Genomic DNA, 18,551 nt, shown 5'->3' with positions numbered 1-18,551 from the left:
GGAGAGGATGGGGGGGCTGTGGTTGGGCAAGAGGTCTCGGCAGTGGTTCAACCTGGCCTCTGTCTCACCATAAACTGACCCCCAACTCCATTATCCAGATTTGGCTCCTAATAAGATCATCTCCAAAAAGAATAACACCCACGCCAGTGAAACCCCCAAATCTGAATGAAGAACTTCCAATGTGTCTGAGCACACCTCTCCTATTAGGAGCACAAAGCAGTGATGGAGTGACCTGGGTCAATCCTTAGTCACCAGATGACACCCCTGGCCAGCCCCTCCCGCATGCAGGCTGTGATGGGGGTAAGCACTTTGCAAATATCTTCTCATTTCATCCTCAGAGCAGACCTGTGAGGTACAGGCAAGCACTACCCCCCTTTACAGATGAGCAAACAGGCTTGGAGAGGTTAGACACCTTGTCCAAGGTCACTCCACTGAAAATGCTGGGGTGGAGACTAGAACACAGGACCCCAAATGCCATCTCTACAATTTCTATTTGCCTCAAAGCCAGTCAGTGTGCTGCTCCAGCTTCCAGGAAATATTACTGAGCTCAGAACTGGAGATGAATTCCGGGCTTGGGGTTCTATTGGCAGGAACAGCAAATCCAGATCCATAAATTTACCATATGCTGGCTGGAAGTGGAGGTGAGGTGTTGGGACAAGGAACCAAGTTGAACTGTTAAATAACTAGCTTGGTCTTTAGCTGGCTGAGCCAGGCAAGACACCAAGCTGCCTCCTCTATCCTCCAACTCTGGCCACGGGCCCCAGCCTCTCTTTCTGGAGCATTCTGGTTTTGACTTGGGCCCCATGTCTAGTTCTGCCCTGACTTTTGGTCCACCTTGGAAAAGTCAGGAGACACCTGGGAAATGAAGGCAATGACCTCCTCCAGCCTTGTTGTTCCATGGCCACCAGAAACCCTGGGGCATCTACCTAACATCTCAACAAACCCTCACTGAGCCAGGGACTGAGCATTTGGCCAGGAGCAGCCTTTGTCTCCCAGATCTGACATTCCACAGGGATGTGCACAAAAGAGAGGCCTATCTAAGATATTTAAAACACCCATCTTGGGACTTCCCTGGTGGCACAGCACCTAAGAATATGCCTGCCAATGCAGGGGACACAGGTACGATCCCTGGTCCGGGAAGATGCCACATGCTGCAGAGCAACAAAGCCTGTGCACCGCAACTACTGAGCCTGCGCTCTAGAGCCCACGAGCCACAACTACTGAGCCTGTGAGCCACAACTACTGAAGCCCACGAGCCTAGAGCCCGTGCTCCACAACAAGAGAAGCCACAATGAGAAGCCTGCACACTGCAATGAAGAGTATCCCCCGCTCACCGCAACTAGAGAAAGCCCACGTGCAGCAACGAAGACCCAACGTAGCCAAAAATTAATTAATTAATTAATTAAAAATAAATAAAACACCCATCTTTCTTTAAATCACTGAATAAATCTTCAGGGAAGATCCTCCTCACCTTCACCTCTCCCAATACAACTGACAAGAGGCCCAAGAAAACAAACACTTGGCAAGTTATTCATCACTCCACACCACAATTGGGTGTGAAAAATGGGTTCCGAAAAATGGGTTCACTAAGAGGGTCCGTGCCACAGGACAGTTGCAGAGATAATATGAAGATATTGGTGCTGAGCTCAGCAGCCCAAGGCACAGCCATTCAGATCAACTGTCATTTACTGAAGGCTGCTATGTCAGTTCCTTTTCCACAGTATATTCACACACACACACACACACACACACACACACACACACACACACACACACACACACACACACTCTCTCTCTGCTATAACCAATGAGAATCTTGCATCAAGCCCCCTAGGCTCATGCTCAGTTGTCAAGGCAGCAATTTCAGGGACATCATCACTCCAGGTCCCACCCTCTAGAAAGGAAGGCATGAGCATTCTGGTCAACTAGGAGAGCACACAATGCTGAGCTCTTCCTCCAGTCACCTGCTAGCATTTGGGGAGAAGGTGGGGGAGCTTCTGCCCACACGGCTCACTTCCCCTCTCCCTTCACCAGGGAGACAGACCATGTCCAGGGCTCAAGAGCTGACTGGCCACACCAGGGGCTTGACCACAACCTTGGGTTCTATATGCATAGAATGGTCTTCCCTAAGACACCCACATGGCTGCTCCCTCTTTCAACTGGGTTTCTGCTCAAATGCTGCTTCCTCAGAGAGACCTTCCCTAACCTAAACCAACCCTGCCTCCATCCCAGCCACTCTGGATCCCCTTACCCAGCTTCCTCTCCTTCATCACACTGATCACACTCCCTCACATTATATTATAGGTCTGGTTGTCTACTGTCCATCTCCATCACTGGGATGTGAACTCCTAAAGGGAGGAACGCTGTTGGTTTCCTTGACTGCTGTGTGGCCAGGCCAGAGCCCTCCCTCCATAAGTGGTTCTTGAATATATGAAGTAAACGAGCTGAGCTAAGGGGCTAAGGCACATGAAAAAAGCAAAGCTTTGCCACCAAACCTCTCCACAGTGGACCCAGCTCTACTCCCCACACTGGTGACCTCCCACGCAGAAACTGACTCAATAAGTTAGAATCATATATAAAAACATTTCATTTTCACTCAAGTTTCAACTTGTATATGTGAGGTGATATGAATCAGGCAATATTTATACAAACCATGAAGATAATGGGTCCAAGGATGAATAATTTTTTTTTTTTTTTTTTTTGGCCGCACCTTGTGGCATGTGGGATCCTAGTTTGGACTGCTGGGGAAGTCCACCAAAGATTAATTTTAAAAAAATATATCTAGGGCCACAATTAATAAACCGATTAAGGAATGAATTGAAAAAATCCAGGGAAAGAACAAAAGAGTGAAAGAAACAGAGCTCCACACCCCATCACCACCCACCCCTGCTGCCCAATGAGTTACAGGAGCCTGAACAATATAGATCTTGGCCTCGAAAGTTTCTAAATTACTGCAGTTTTCTTTGATGCCTCTTTGCCTCAGGCCCCCTCAGATGACATATGACTCAGTAGCACACTGAGTTCTGGTCAGGGGCTCAGGAACCTTGGTGATGGCAGAGAAGTAAAGGCAGCTTTCTGGGATGGATGGTGATGGATGAAAGGATCAGGATGCAACGTAGACCAGAAAAACTGGAGCAGTAGCATGCAGAAGTCTGGAGGCCACATCTCATCCTCATAAGAGGGGGTACGGGGACTATATCTGGTTCTCTGCACACCACATCTTTCCTCCACAAGAATGGGCTCTCTCTGGAGGCAATGAGTTCCCTGTCACTGGAGGATTCAAGCCCAGGTTAAGCAATAACTAGGAAGAGGTGTTGTGGAGGTGGTTTAAATTGCAGGTTAAACTATGTGACCTCAAAGGTCACTGTAGCCTGGTGTTCCTGACTAATGGCCAGTTCCTTTGCATTTCACTACTCTTAAACCTCTCCAGACTCGCCTTGCTTCTCTCAGCAGATACTCATTCGTTCGGTCACTCAGGGACATCTATTGAGCACCTACGGTTGCTAGGGGCCAGAGCTGAGCAGTGACCAGGGCAACATATCTACCCTCTTGGATTCTACATTCTTCTGGGTGAAGACAATAAACCCATAAACAGATACGTGAGTAAGACCATTTCAGGTAAGCACCATGAGTAAAATACAATGGGGGAATGTGACAGAAACTGCGGGGCTGCTTTGGACTGAGTGGTCAGGGGAACCTTCTCTACAGAGGAGACATCTGAGCTATAGGGCAAGAAAGTGCCAGACATGAAAAGAAGTGGTGGAACAGTGGGCACAGCAGAAGGAAGAGCACGTGCAAAGGCCCTAAGAAGTCTCCTGACACATTGAGTTCAAATTCTCATGAACTGCATCCCATCCTAAAGGTCCCACCATAGGCCAACAGTCCCTAACCCCACCGCCTGCCTTCTTTTCCCAAATGACTTCTTTATCAGATTTTCTCAAGTCAAGGCAGACCTGAATTTTCCACTGGAAGGTGTGCTCTGAGCAAGGGCACAAAGGAACATGTGTGCACCTCCACCTACAGGGGCAGAGGTAATGTTGACACCTTGACTCCATATAAACTTGGGCCTGCCCTGTATAGGGAGCAAGAACTTGCATCTTCCCACCAGCGGTTCAGGGTCCACATTTGTGGGGTGCGGGCCTTTTGCAGACTATGATGAAAAGAAAACCCTCTGGAAAAATGTACACCTGTGCTCCAAGCATCTCACGTGTATTTCAGAAAAGCCGCAGGTTCAGAATGCCTGTCTGTGGTTACCACTGCCAGAAGAAAAAAATAAACTGGTGTGGCCCAGAGACACTCCACTGATGGAAGGGACAATCTGTTAGAGGTGACTAAATGGAAGGGAGGAGACAAGATCAGGCCCTCGTACCCCTAAATAAACTCCCACATTCTCAGAGATTAGAGGATGTCAGCCTGTCAGGGGGACCAAGGCCTGAAGGAATTCTGGTGAAACCTTATCCACTCCACCCCAGCGAGGGAAACATCCAATAACACCCCAGAGCCTCCAGAGAAGGTCCAAGACCCCATTTTCCAGGAGTGTCCTTGACAAAGGTCATCTCTAATCTCACGTTCTGAGGTACATTTTGCACAAGGCTGGTTAACCATAAGAAGTGTTACTACAAAGTCCAAGCATTTCTAGGCTGAAGGGGACACCGAGGTTACTGTGTAAATAATTCAGGTCATTAGCAGGGGAAGGGGAAGTGCCAAAAGCCTGCTCACCTACCTACCTCACTGGGGAGCCCCATCCTCACTGGGGAGCCCCATTAGACGTCAACCAAAATAATAACAAGAAGAACAGCTAACCAAGGTAGAATTTACCTTGTACCAGGCACTACATTAAAACTTTAATTTTACACAACCCTTTAAGGTTTGTACTATTATCATCTCCACTTTACAGGTGGGGAAATTGAGACACGGACAGGTGAAGTAACTTGCCCAAGACTACACAGCTAAGGCGCAGACATAGCAAAACTCCTCTTCCACACCCCAGGGTAGAAAGTGGTAACACCTGGGTAGTGTTTCTGCTCGTTCATCCACGACAGCTAACAACTACTCTTTGGCAGTTCTCACACCCTCCCCCAGTGCTGGAGGCAAGCCGGCTTCAGGCATTAAATGGAGCAAGAGCCCTCTAGGAACAAGCCGCTCTGTTTCAGAAACGTTCAAGCCCATGATGAGGCCGCTGATAGTGCAAGCGCGGCTCTTCCCCGTGGCAAAGCCCCAGGGAACCCGACCCGGTAGAAACTACCACGTTCAGAAAACACTCACCCGTCTTTGACTACGAGGGACCGAAGTTCACGTTAACCCCTTGGTGTCCGCCTCCCCCGCCTCTATCTCGGGATCCTCTGGCCACGCAGTTTTAAAGACGCAGCCGCGAGCACTACGGCTCGGGTGGGCCAGAAACCGCGGCCACCGCCCCAGGCGCCCAAAGCCGGGGTCCCAGCCGCGAAATGACCGCAGCCCTCCGAGCCCCGACCAGCAGCGCCCGAAGGGAAGCCACCCCGCGGAAAAGCGGCTGCGCCCCAGGACAGGTGGCACCTCTGGAACTTTCGCCCAAGAGTTACCAGAGGACCTAAGTTAGGGTCTCCGGCGCGAGCGGCAGCCGCTCCGGGCTGGTGGTGGCACCGCCTACCTAAGCCGCTCTCAGGTGCCCGGAGCCAGAGAGCGCACGTCGCCCGCTGCGGGCACAGGGATGGAGCGGGGACGACTTGGAGGTGGGGGTGGGGTCCCGCTCCGGCATGGTGGGTGAAGGTGGAGAGGAGCCGAGGAAAGTGTCCCGCTCCGAAGGTCTAGCAGAGCAGTGGGGCTCCAGGCCAGCGGCCCACACTCACCTCGGCGCCCAGGACGGGCTCGACCGGCGGGGCTGCAGAGCGCACCGCAGCTACGATGGTGGCAGCGGAGGCTACGGGGGCGGTTCCCCGGGGCGGGGCGGGGCGAGGCCGAGGGCGGAGAGGCCGAACCGGCCACGTGGGCGGGAGGCGGGCCGGGGACCCCAGCGGGCGCCCCAGCCCGGTGGCGGGGTACCCGGACGCAGTCAGGCTAGGCCGCTGCTCAGCACTCCCTTCCCCGTGTCCTGCCGGCGTCCCGCGGAAGGCTAGGAAGGGAGGAGGGGAGATCAGGTCCCCGGGACAGCCCCCAACGCCTAGTTCGGAGAGAATTTACCGGGTCGGGGAAAGGGTGCACAGCCCAACCTCCCGCTCCCGCTTCCCCCGGGGTGGCTCGCGGGACCGGTATCCGAGCGGGAGGAGACCGTGGCGACCCCCCAGGGGCTGCCCTGCCGGGCGAGCCGGAGCCTGCGCTAGGAGCCCCAGCCCCGCCTACCAGGCTGACCTTGGGCGTGTGGAGTCTTGCCCAAGCCTCACTTTCCTCGACTGTGGGGGTGAGATTGAGGACGAATCCCCGCGCGCCCAGCAGGTTCTCAGGAAACGCCAGCTTGTGGGCAGACGCTGAGCTTGAAAAGATAGCAGCCAGCTGTGGCCTGGGTCTTCCGTGCTGAAATAAACATGGCAATCTAAATACTAAAAGTATTTTCTGTATTCATTCATTCTTTCATTCAACAGATAACTCCTACAGTCCTCAGAACCCCATAAAATCAGGAATAAAAAATACCCTGCACATTAGTTATGGGCTTTTATGAAAGTATAAACCGTCATCATAAAAATAAAAAATTCATCAATTGTTTTCATGTGCCAGGCGTGCATTTTAGGTGCTTGATCTACTTTAACGTTCACAACAGCCTTGTGAGGTGTAGGGGTTGTATGGGCCCACTTCTCAGGAACTGAAGCTTAGAAAGGTGAAAGTAAAGCCAGCCCCCGGGTAAGAGGAGAGCATCAGCTCAAGGGCTAAGGCTCTCGGTAGGCGTACCCTCCAGTAAGTGAATGGACCAGGCTCTGAGTGGACCTCCTCAACTCTCTCCATGGGGTGAGCTCTAACCCCCACCCCCTCATTCCACCTCACAGGAAGAGGCGGGATGTCGAGGGCTTCCTGTGAGGGACGTGTCCTGGCAGCAGCCGCTGGCATGTAAGTCTCCCAGCCCAGGCCCCTGTGACCAGCGCGTGGAGTTCAGACCTTGCTCTGGCGCAGGTGAGACTTTCTTCATTGCAACCCCTGTCTCTCCTTGCAGGCACTCATAGTGCTGGGTGGCCTCTTCCTAGCCCACAGCCCACCTTTGGGGCCGGATCCAACAGCTGCAACTTCCTTCCACTACACCTTGATCCCAAACCCAGTGCCTCATGATCCATCCGGTTCCTGTTCAAGGATCACACACCCTCCCCAGTACTCCCACTTCCAAGGGCAAAACCTATATCCAGATCTCCCAAACTCTTTTGTTATTCTCCCTTCTCCAGACCATGGAAGATCCCTTACTACACCCAGCCACGTTTATTAAATAATAATAAAGGGCTTCCACTCCCTCAGCAGCCCAGAGCTCGGCAGGCAGTTCCAACCCACACGTCGACACCTGCTATTCTACCCAGGTAACCTTGTCAGAGATAAGTTATATTTCCATTAGACTCCATTTTAGTGATTTGAGCGTCTGCTACATGCCACACGATATGCCAGACTGTGGAGAACAGCAGTGACTCTGTACAAGATAGACATAGTCCCTGACCCCACGGAGCTCACAGCTGATGTGGGAACAGTCAGACCCATCACTGGGCAGGTTAGGGAGCAGCATGTGGTGAGATACATACACACAAGGGAAGTGCTGGCCCCGATTCGAGCATAGAGAGGCTTCCTGTGGGATCTGGGTTGGAGAGAACAGGAGACATGGAAGCCCAGAGGTGGGAGAGCACAGGGCACACTTCTGGAAGTCCATGGAGAGGGGCAGGTGGGGGGAGAACAAGGCTGGAGGGGCCTTGGTGGCCAAGATGAGACACTAAACCTTTACCATTGAAAGTTTCAGGCAGAGGCGATGGGTTTGCACCAGCTGCTGAATGAGGAATGGATGTAGTGGGTGAAAGTCTCCTGGACACAGCAAAGGCAACATGAATTTTTATTATTACCAGGGGCAAACTCCTCTATTTCTTCTGTTTTACAATTCAGGGTTTCCGGAAATTAGAACAGATCTGCAAGGATATGTGGACTAGAAACAAATCAATGTAATCCCACAAGGGTTTATATGCAGTGTACCATCCCCCTGCCCCACTCATGCAAGGGGGAGGGTGGGGAAGACTTGGTTCTTGGACTCAAGTTAGGAGACTGTTGGAAGAAGAGATGATACATCCAAAGGGAGTCCTTTGGTGGGGAGTGTAGAGGAAATAGGCAGGAAATGTGGGTCACTATCCATGGAGTTGGGAAACTGGTGGAGAGGCCAGAAGACACTGCTGACCAGCCACCTTTTCTCCTTGAAACAGTTCATGAGCGCCCATTCTTGAATTCAGCTCCATCTCCCCTAACTCTGCAAGAGAGGGTAGAATAGGACCAGAGCTGTCACCTCACTGAGTCATCAATTGGGAAAGCTGGGGTGTCTACTGGGGTCCCCACATGGATGAGGGAGCGATGAGCTATAACTGATTACAGGCAGGAAAGCCATGGTGAGGGGCTGGGACGAGGCACCAGGCAGCACAGTCGGGGAAAGCAATCTCTTGAAAAGGCACGACCAAGGGCAAGGACAACAGCAATGGAGAGACACTGAAACCGGCAACACGGCCCACTGGGTACCTTTAACACTCGTTGTTGTGTAAGGTCATACATTTAAACCCCTTTGATGACATAATACCACTCGTACAACAATGCTGAGAGAAGTATAAAGAATAAGATAAAACCCAACCACAATCACACCACCCAGCCTTTCCCTTGTCATAAAATATTCTACAGCATGATTGTTAAGAGCCGCTTGGTCTGTTGTATGAATGTGCTGTTGGTCTGTGGTATGAATGTGCCTCTTCTTATCATCAGTCCCAAATGGTACTTGGTTTGTTCCTCATTCCTCAGTATCAGAAATAACGCTTGGTGATACAAATCTATGCACAATTAACTTTGATGCACATTTCTGGTTATTTCCTAAAGAAAAAATGCTAGAAGTGGAATTACTGGAAGGGACATTAAACTCTTCTGCCCATAGCAATGTACAGATGCCAGCCCCCTCCTTTTTTTTTTTTCATTTGCTTTTGAAAGGTGTGGAGCATCCATTTGATGAAGCAACACTAGCCTTCTTCCCCAGGGGATGGTGACACCTGTGCAAGGATTAAGGTGTTGATCTCATTGTTCAGACCTAAGCAATGCTCTGCAAGCAGCTAATAAAAGACTTCTTTGAAAGCAGGTCCTTTCTGCTCTCATAATCTGGGTTAGAGGAAAACCTGAGAGGCAAGGATGAGAGGATAAAGGCTCCATCTGCTTTATCCTCACAACCACCCCATAAGGCAGGTGCATTTTTACCCCCATTTGACAGATGAGGAAACTGAGGACTGGGGAGATGAGGTGACTTGCCCCGGTGACTGATCAGTGGTAGGGCTGGGGTCCCAAGCTGGTTAAAGAAGTAGAATCCAAGTCCAACCTAGGTGGAAGGCTTAGGCAAGGGGCACAGCCTGCCCTCAAGGAGCAGTCGTACTAGTGAGCAAGAGGGTCTGGCACATAATCACAGGAGCTGTTCCGGAAGGCATATGACAGGACCTGGACTAGGGCGGACAGTGGTCAAGGAAGGTTTGACTGCAAAGGAGGGCTGGAGACCTAGAAAAGGAGAAGAGACAGGCAGAAGAAACAGCCTGGGGAAAATGACCCAGGGCAGGACTACACGAGTGAGGAATTTCAAATTCTGCTATGGCTATAGAGAAGAAAGAGACACACAGAGAAAAGAGGTTGGCAAGGGGCCAGGTAATAACTTTGCGGTTTACCTCCAGGGCTATTGGCAGTTTCAAGCAGGGAGTGACAGCTGATCAAGTAGCCATCTCCTGTGAGGGTCACAGCCCATTGCCCTGCAGAACTGAGTCCTCCAGGAGACAGGAGCTCCACTCCCATCACCTAGCAAATCTGCTACCTAGACCAGGGCTGAGGGAGACATTTAGGGGATCACACTTTATAACTGTACACTCCTAACCTGCCCCAGGTGACCACATCCCCAAAGGCAGGGGTGCTCACTGTGTACTAGGCTCTGTGCCCAGAACTCTACTTGGCTTCACATTCAAGCCTCACATCAACCCGATTAGGTACTGAGATTACTTACTTCCCAGGTGTGGAAACTAAGTCCTAATCAGGTCAAGTGACCCACTCAGGGTCACACAGAAAGTAGCCGACTGAGATCTAAGTTCAGGGTGCCTGAGACCAAAGCCCTGCTTTAATCACAATGATTTAAAAAATCATGCCAATAATAATGCACGTTTATACACACGTGTGCAGGATTTTCAAGTACATCAAACTTCAGGTACACTCACCAAAGGTACGACCTGCTTGTATTTGCATTCTGTCACCAGGCATGCTTCGGCCTTTCTTTGCTCTGAGTTCTCTGGCCTGGCCTGGCCTGGCCTGGCCTGGCCTGGCCTGGTGGGAAACGTCTATGGTTTGTCTGGAAGCTGACATCTGCCCACTCCCTGGAATGTTTCTGACCAGCAAGAGCAGGAAAGACCAGGAAGAGCCGTCCTCATCCTGGAGGACCATTACTTTATCTCTGCCCCCCTCCGGCTTCTAAAACTTGGAAAATTCCCCTGAGCACGAATTGATAGTCAGTTAGAGAAACAATCCCTGCTTTTGTTCACATCCAGAGCAGGGCGTGGTCATCTGGTACAGGGACCTTGAAGCAGCAAGTTCAGAAAAATGTCTGTCTCTATAGGGGCTGAAAGATGACCAGGGAAAATGGAGCCTGGTAAATGGGACATTAGCAGATCTGAGTACACAGTCAACTGTCACAGGCTATGTACAGTCAACTGTCACAGGCTCTGTACAGTCAACTATTAAGAAGCCCAGGGCTCCTGCCTCACTTTAATTTTGCTAGGAGCACCTCCCCCTCCCCAAGCCCCATCCCTTCCTCCCAAAACAGTCAGATGCAGACCCACGCTCTTCTCTTAGGGGAAACAGATGATTTAACTTCGCACTTGACAAAATCCCTGGGCTGAAGCTCCCATCAACAGGGAATTGTCTCCCACCCATGTCCATATGGCCCCCAAATAGTCCAAGACCTGCTCTTCCGCAAAATGAATAATAGCCACTATTTACCATGTGTCTAGCACTTCCCAAGCATGGCCATGGGTGCTTTATAGACCCCAGCTCATTTAAGCTTCACAATAAGCCAATGTGGTGGGTATTAGTCTCATCCTACAGATGAAAAAACTGAGACTCAGAGCAATTAGGTGATTTTCCCACAGTTCCATACTTATAAAGAGGTGGAGTCAAGATGGCAGGGATCATGTATATCTTATTCATTACTGTGTCCCCAGTACACTCTTTAGGCTCTCAAATACAGTAAATATTGTCAAAAGATTTTATCACCTATAAATGTGAAAGATGATGTAAAACCCCTCCAGAAAAGAGGCCAGGGAGCCAAGCCCACTGATCTAGCATTATTTTTCCTTAATCTCAAAGATGAGATTTACATTTTATCTCATTGCAAAAGGCCTTACCCCATGTTTGTATCCCTCCCTCCCTCCACTGCATCCTCTATCTATCCTATTCTTGGACCACTTCTGATTCTGCTCCTGTAGACAGAGAGGACAGGGTATGCTGGGGGTAGGGGTAGAAAACAAATATTTATTAAGGACTCACTATGCCTAAGACAGTGAAGATATAATTTATGTCTCCTTCCTCATCCACCTGCTTAGCTTATTGCCTGTAGTCTCTTATTCAACTAAACCAAAATTAAAAATGTTTTCTAACTAAAGCCTGCAAGGGGAAGCTGGTCTTTGCTACCCCTAAAGTTTGCATTTCTAAAACAAAGTAAATAAAACCAGTGGTGAGGTCCCAGAAATGTTGGCAATTTTAAGAACCCTAAACAGCTGTAAAAATGGACTCTGCTTTCTAATACCATGGTAAAAATTAGGGCTTCCTGTGCTATCCAAAGAGGATGATTTTTCCCCACTAACAGAAAAGAGGAATTCACTTACTGCAGTATCTGCCTAATGAGATTCTTCCAATGGAGTCCTTTTAGATCCATCTGCTTAACCTCTAAACCAGATTTACTCTCAACATTTGGACTGAGGAGGAAACCAATTCACTGTAACTTGCTACTCAAGGTTCGTTCTTCTCCTTATACATTATGTTGAGAAACGGTATAGCCCATTGATTAGGAGTAAGGATGATTCAATCAGACGTATGAATCCCAGTGCTGCTGACTTCTTCTTTGTGCCCTCGGCAAAGCTACCCAATTCTGGGCCTCAGAATCTCAAAAATGAGACCCCAAAGTTGATGTACACCAAGAATTTAACTTACAGAGCACTGGGCGCACAGGAGATGAGAGAACTTCTGTCGGAAGAATGCACAGGCACCTTCTTCTTTCTGAATGACAGGAAATTTGTGGCTCCCAAATTTCAGTGTCCGTCAACTTCTTTTCAAATTTCTGCAAAGAAAGTCCATTGTTCTGAGAGTCAAATGTCTCCTTGAGGTAAGCATCCCTGTCCCTGCTCCAGACGCCATGGAGACAACAGGCACCTGCCCAATGGAGGGGGAGGTAAAGGGTCAAGGGCAGCAGGTTCACCTTCTCTAAAGTACAAGACAGACCAGCTACCCTGGCCTCCTCACCCTGCACAATCTCTCTCCTTCTCAGAGGGAGAGCCCACAGAAAATTGTGCTAGGAATCCCAGCTATTCAGGAAATAGGAAACACGATCTAGAAAAATGAGCCATCACAATCTTAAAACATTTTATTTGATTCAGAAATTCTACGGTACAAAAACATTTTACAAATGTCAGCTGTGGTCTACTATTTACAGAGTTATGTACAAATCAAATAAGATGATAACATTTTCAATGTAAAAATACAGCATACTGCTACAGTCTGCCAGTCAGTGCTCACTACTCCACCAAACCTCACAAAAGAGAAACTTAAAGATGAAACAAAGACAATGGCAATAACCACTGTTCCACAGGCTTTCCCCCCAGAACATAGTAGCAGGGAGCTTCTGCAGTGAAAAACAAAACAAAACAAACCAACAGTGAAAATAGAAGTTACCTACTCTCTAAATGAATACATTTGGTTTTTACAAAAGTTTTTGCTCTCTCCAAACTCACTACATTTTTTTCTTAAGACATAAAAAAAGACTCTTGTTAAAAATAACATACGATTACACATTAGCATCATCCAATTGTAACTTTTCATCTAATGACTGGAGCAGCCAACTTTGTCTATGTCACATACAAACAGAAGATAGCTTCTTTGAATCTTCTCAACTGAAATCGTCTTTGATAAATCATCACATATGCAGTCATAATGGTTTGCTTTTGTCAGACTTCTGCTTGTGCAAACCACAGTGCTTGGTCAATTCAGAGCTATGGCTCCAGCCCTTTAGAAATGGAAAAGCCCTTTGAGGAGTCTGTGGTCCTCGCTGAATTTTGGAGAGGAGCCGAACAGCAGGAGGGAAGACAACTGACCAAAATTCCCAAGAGGTCCTCACTCAACCTCTTAGCAAATTAGCCCTTAGCAACTGCTATTTCACCTGTGGCTAAACTGAAGTCTGCACCAGTTAATAATACTGTGAGTCATGAATTAAAAATTATGCCTAGAGATACATAAAAATAGAATCCAAAATTGGAAATGAGGGGTGGCTGCCACTCAGAAGGTAAGAGCTGGTCTTGAAGAGTATCTTGAAGAAGCTCAGGAATGACATTAGACACATCAGGAATAAGCACCAAGTGTTTGAACACAAGAGGGGAAAAAAAACCCATATATGACAGAAAACTATTGCCAAGAAAAAAAATTGTGGTAATCAACTCACAAAATGAATTCAGGTGATACACCATTTTTTAAAAGTGCCTTTGTATTTTTAAGTAGTAAGAGAAGCAGGGTACATAAGAATTTCTCTGTTAATCCCCATCCTGAGCTTGGCCTTCACAAGGCACCAGTGTGAATAAGGCACCACCTTCTATGTGGGCAACTAAACTGAGTGTGAAGCTGAGAAACAGAAGAGCAGTGAAAATTATTAAGCCCTTGGAAAACGAGCTGTGAGGAACGAGTAGGGGTGGGATTATTTATCACTGAAGTAAAAACACCAGAGCGATGACTTCACTGTGGTTTTCAAATACACGGAAGGTGACCAGCTGTTCTTTTCCCACTACATGCTGAACAAAGGAAGGCTGGTTTGAATTTCTATAAGGAAGATGTACAAAGAACTATCTGATCAGCAGGGTAGGTTACAGACTCTCCTTCACTGAAAATCCAGAATCCCATCCACAGCCACATGTCTGAAATAATTCATGCACAGCCCTGTCTGACACCAGGGGGGTACATGCCAGATAATTCAAACTTTCTGTCACCCACAAAGCTCTGAAATCGGAATCAAAGCTATTGCCTTACAATCAGACTTCTTTTTATTTTCACCCTGACCCTGGAAAGGAGGTGATATAGCAAGGATGACCCAACACCCATAAGGACTCTAACTGATATCTCCGTATACAGTTGCACACCTCCAAAACAGATCAATTCACAGATCATTTAAAACAGAAGACAAAGCATACCTGGCTCTAGTGGACACTCAGGATTCCTTGCCCTACCTTCACAATGCCTGCTTTCCTTATTAGGTCTTGGCTTAAGCTCAGAATTACACATCATCTAAAACAGTGATTAAGCCAAGAGCTAAAACTATAAATAAGGTCCTTCAGGTTGTGGAGTTTAAATGAAATTGCTCCAAGTGTCATATTTGTTAAATTGGGAGAACACAAAGCTGATTTTGAAATTAACAACTGGCTTGCCTTTTTCTTAAGACATCATGAAGTGTGAAGAAGCAATCAAAAGATTTCAAATATATTCACAATCATATCAAATTTCTTTAGGGGAGCAATGGGTAAAAAAAGCAATCTAGCTCCTGGCTGCATTTAGTAGGAGCATTTTCTGGTGGCACCAGACATCTGTAATTACCATGGATGCCTTTCTTTTCAAATCTTATAAGTAGAGGGGGCAAACTGACAGCTATCGGGCCAAATCAGGTCCACCCATCTGTCCATTGGGCCTGAATTCAATTTAAAATTTTGTTTTTAATTTAGTTGTCAATACTAAAAAGAAAATCAGAATTTTTCATGTAAACATCCAGATTCTCAGGTTCTCTTAAAAAATGGGACAATTAGGAAACACTGCATGGTCACAAGTGACTGGACTGGCTGCTCCCTGCAGGTGGGACAGAGGGTGTCCATTTGCCACAGTCCCCACTATGCCCTATTGTCTCTCTGACACCGAGAGAGCATGTCACTGTCATTTATCATTACACCTTATTTATCATAACACTTGCTACAGTGGGGCCCCCTGAAGGAACAGCATCTGTTAAATAAGAGCAGCACTCTTTACCAACAATATAAAAAAGAAAAGGCTAATAGTCTTCTCATTGGCATTGTCCACCTCCCTCCAATAAAGACCCAAAGAGCCAAATTAGTGTTGAGGTGCTTGGGGACTGCAGGGTTCTCTCTCTTTAGGGAGAAAAGTGTGACATTTCTTCTCCGGGAATAAAATAGCCTTTTCCTTCCTTTGTCTCTTTTAAAGGAAAAGATACTCAACTCTGAAAAAAGGAAAAGTTCTGAAAATCACATAACCCCACAACTTTGGGGGAACAGTTTTCCTGTTTATCTGTGCTTAAATGAGGTAACCTGAGACTAGGGTTTTTTTTAAATGACACTAGTAGCTATAAAGTAGCATGACTAAACTGTGACAAACATACATGAACTTAAATTACTATACATTGATTCCAATGATATCATCATTGCCTAGGACATTTTTTGAACTTCTGATCTGGGACTGTCCTCATTATTATTAATATGTCAACCAAAAACTCTGTCTGATGATTTCCTGCCCCATCTCATTTTGGGCTCAAAATACTATTACCTGGCTGGGTCACCCACCTAAGTACCTGGGCCTGGACCTGAATGACTTCTCATTCTCTCCGGAGATCGATATGCCTCAAAGGCCCAGAACTCAGCCCTCTGGAGGACTCCTGCCCCAGTATGACTGGGCTGGGCCCATCCAGGTAGTCCCTGTTGCTTGTAGCTGACCTGAGAGAAGAACACACCTTTTCCTGGGCTTTCACCTCCCTGGTCACTCTCTTAGCAAAGCTGACTGTGTCAAATGCTAATGTGTCAGATGCGTCAGATGTGTAGGGCATTGGTGAGTTAAGATAAACAACTAGCTCCCTAACTTCAACTACCTGCTCTGGTCTCCTGTACAGAGGACACCATCAGAGCCACAGAGCCTTTTACTCTCAGGATGAAGGTCTTTCATTGAGATCATCCCTATATTCTAGTTCTTGTTTCCCCAATGTCTAAAAGCCTGTGACTTGGCAGAACCTTTAACTGAATTCTGTCCTATCATTTTCACTGTCCACTCCATTTGTGAGTCAAAAATGCAGCTCTGCTTAAAATAAATGTTTTATTCGCAGCATGAGATGGGAGGGTTAAAAAAAAAAAAGTGAAACTAATATGGCAAAACCAGGAAGTTGAACTTCTCAACTATTCAGATTTGGGCATTTATGCTGTCATTTCAATACTTGGTAAAATAGAGTTTGAGGGGCTTCCCTGGTGGCGCAGTGGTTGAGAGTCCGCCTGCCAATGCAGGGGACACAGGTTCGTGCCCCGGTCCGGGAAGATCCCACATGCCGTGGAGCGGCAGGGCCCGTGGGCCATGGCCACTGGGCCTGCGCGTCCGGAGCCTGTGCTCCATGGCGGGAGAGGCCACAGCGGTGAGAGGCCCGCGTACCACAAAAAAAAAAAAAAAAAAAAGAGTTTGATTCTGCTGAACATCACAATCATTTGTATTTCAAAATAAGTACCCAAACCCTAAATCCAAACTAAAGCATCACCTGATTTTGGGACTATCACAATTTTCCCTTCTATTTTCATAATAAGTGAGCTTATTTAGCAAGCTCGCTGCCCACGCTCATGGAGCCCAGTTGATGTTTCCTCTCCAGTCCTCCACACTGTCCCTGGGGCCACTTTCTCAGAGATGCCTCCTTTCATGTGCAAAGTTGAGTATCCATCCTAAGGCAGCACCTAATGGTTCCTTTGGGGCATGCACCATTTCTTGGCTTCAATAAGAAATCACTCTGAAAATGTTCCAAAGTGAATTTTCGTACATTAATAGGACTGACCAATCTCCTTCACAGAACATATGCCAACAATGGAATGGCAGGACAGTCACGTGTGGGCAGGAGCTCTGTGCTCATCTCAGATTCCACGGTGACAACATGGAACATCTCTTCTCCAACAAGATGCCTGGTTTTATGGGGGAGACAGTTCTGCAGCCCACTTGTCTCTCCCTCAGAGCAGCTGCAGGAAACTTGATGCCAGAGAACAGACAAGCACGTTCTTCTCCCAAGAAGCTGCCAGCTGCCTTTACAGGGCAGGGAGTGTGGCATTTGCATCAAAGATAAACGCAAACTTCTTCTTTCCATCAGGGGGGCAAACCTTCCCTTCCCCACCTGCTGGGCATGAGCCTGGAAGGAAAAGTCCTGCCCTCTCTACTTCCCATCCGGCCTTGGGATGTTTCTCAGTGTCCCCGCTTAACACTGGTCCTATATGGTGAAGCAGTGAAAACCAGGGTCCCTGGTAGGGGTGCTGAGAAAACAGGGTGCCAAAATCCAGCAGCATCTATGAAAAAGGTGGAAAAAGACACTCACTCCCCCTCAAGGTCACGGGGAGGAGGAGGGAACAAGTATTTTCCCTTTGGAAACAAAAATTCTGTACAGAAGTCATTCATAAAAACAGAACATTTACTTCTCCTTTTTAAAGCAAATTCTTTCCTCTTAAGTTCTCAATACCTATTTTTGGCAGAATGGAGCATAAGGGACAAATCTTTCATTGGGTAAGTACAACAAAAACAAAGTGAAACCTGATTCACAGGCTGGGCTGTGGGGGGAGTACTTTAAGATTCAAGAATTTAATGATTTCAGGTCCCATGTCTTCCAAAGATGATACTCAAAGAGCACACTCATCTTTGTAACAATCCCTTCCTTTTCACCTTCTTAAAAAGAGGTTTGTCATTAGTCAAAACAAGTTCAGCAGATTAAGTGACTACCACCTCCACCTACTGCCGTATGTCAGTGGATTCTGATCCCTAACATTCCGGACACAGCTTTAGACCAGAGGCCAACCAAAGCAAAAATTACAACTTCCAGTAATACAGCCCAGTTGGGTATCAGTCTCTTAAAAATAAACTTCCAGGCACCAACATCTGAGATTCAGCACAGTAAATATAACCACGGGAAACCTCGCAGGGAGATCTGGCCCCTCCATGATGCCTATTCAGATCAAGATGTGGCCCTGGTGCCTTCTGCACATTGACCAACCCATCTCAGAAAGAATAGTCTACATGGTCAGCCTGGCCCTGCGGCTCCCTCCTCTGCCAGATATGCCACCCGCTAATACATAAAAACTCATTTTTATGAAAGGTGATTGAATATTCAGTCACCTTCTTGACCTTTGACTCAGAGCTTT

Source organism: Hyperoodon ampullatus (genome assembly GCF_949752795.1).
Source record: "Hyperoodon ampullatus genome assembly, chromosome: 10".
In the NCBI taxonomy this organism is placed as follows: domain Eukaryota; kingdom Metazoa; phylum Chordata; class Mammalia; order Artiodactyla; family Ziphiidae; genus Hyperoodon; species Hyperoodon ampullatus.
This window is presented reverse-complemented; position numbering follows the sequence as displayed.